The sequence below is a fragment of the Cyprinodon variegatus genome, unplaced genomic scaffold, assembly GCF_000732505.1.
Source record: "Cyprinodon variegatus isolate N-32 unplaced genomic scaffold, C_variegatus-1.0 Scaffold1859, whole genome shotgun sequence".
In the NCBI taxonomy this organism is placed as follows: domain Eukaryota; kingdom Metazoa; phylum Chordata; class Actinopteri; order Cyprinodontiformes; family Cyprinodontidae; genus Cyprinodon; species Cyprinodon variegatus.
The window spans coordinates 77,069-78,285 of record NW_015152312.1 but is presented as its reverse complement, the minus strand read 5'-3'; positions in this window follow the sequence as shown (position 1 = coordinate 78,285).

Here is a 1,217-nt window from a genome sequence, read left to right as displayed (position 1 = left end):
CCTTGGAAAACGTTTGTTTTCTAAACACAGAGGAGACATATTTTACAGTTCACAGGTTTTCACGGTTTTATTGAGGATAAAGCTGACGCCTCAGCCCCGTCTGATCCAGTTGGACCCGGTTTGGTCCTGTTTAATAGAAGCCAGGCGGAGGGAGTCTGCAGCAGAGGAATGTTTGAGGTTCTGAGCTGCGGTTCAGAGCAGATCTCCACCCAAACACTGAGCTGCAGCTGCTTCTGTTATTTCATCAAACACCACAGACTGACGGCCCGCTGCAGCTCAGTGCTGCTGGTTCTGTTAGGTTCTGCTGACGTTTGGACCCGAATGGATCTGTTGTCAGCAAAAATATGCTGTTTGTTTTAGTTTCCTGGTGACAAAATCTGGAAAAATGAGTTTGGTTTAACGACGTGGTTCATTTATTTTCTATTAAAATCTCAATCTTCTGGAAAAAGATTCACAAACTGAAATAACTGAAGAGAAAAACAGAAAAAACTACAGGAAAATCAGACATAAAGAATCAAAGCAGCAGAATCAGAAGCAAAGGATCAGAAATCTCCAGCTTCCAGAACCCATCCTAGCTGCTCTGTTCCAAATGTGCTGTGATCCATGGTTCCGTTCAATGAAACCGGGTCGGATCAGAACAAGCGAGTCAGCGGGGAACATTGTTTGTCCCCAGCTGCTCCTGCAGTCCGAGCTGCCACGGATCAATCCTGGCAGGCGATCAATAACCTGATCAATGCAGCCGCTGACACACACTGGGCTGCAGGGTCAGCTCACAGCTCCAACCCCGCCCTATAAGAACCACGCTGATCCAGAGCTGCTGAAACGCATCAGAGCGGTGGACCGGTTCCACCAGAACCTGGAGGCAAAGGCCTGTGCTGCATTCAGGCGTCTGCTGAATCTGTGGGTCAGCAGGGCGTCAGGCCAGAGCAGGGAGCTAGCATGCTGCTGCACCCTGCTGATGGAAAATAGATGCTAACTATTGATCCAAATCTGCTTTAAAACTTTAAAATTATACATTTTATAAATTATAATTTTATAGATAAAATTATGTCATTCTTTATCCTTTTTTTTAATTTAAAGGTTTCGTGGAGGGTTTTTCAAAAGACCATCCGAGAGCGTGCACGAGCCCATTTCTCCTCGTGCACACCCTGTTTAAAATGTGCTGTTCTCATAAAAAAAAATGATAAAGCTTCTAGTTAGAGTGGCTCAGGTTATCC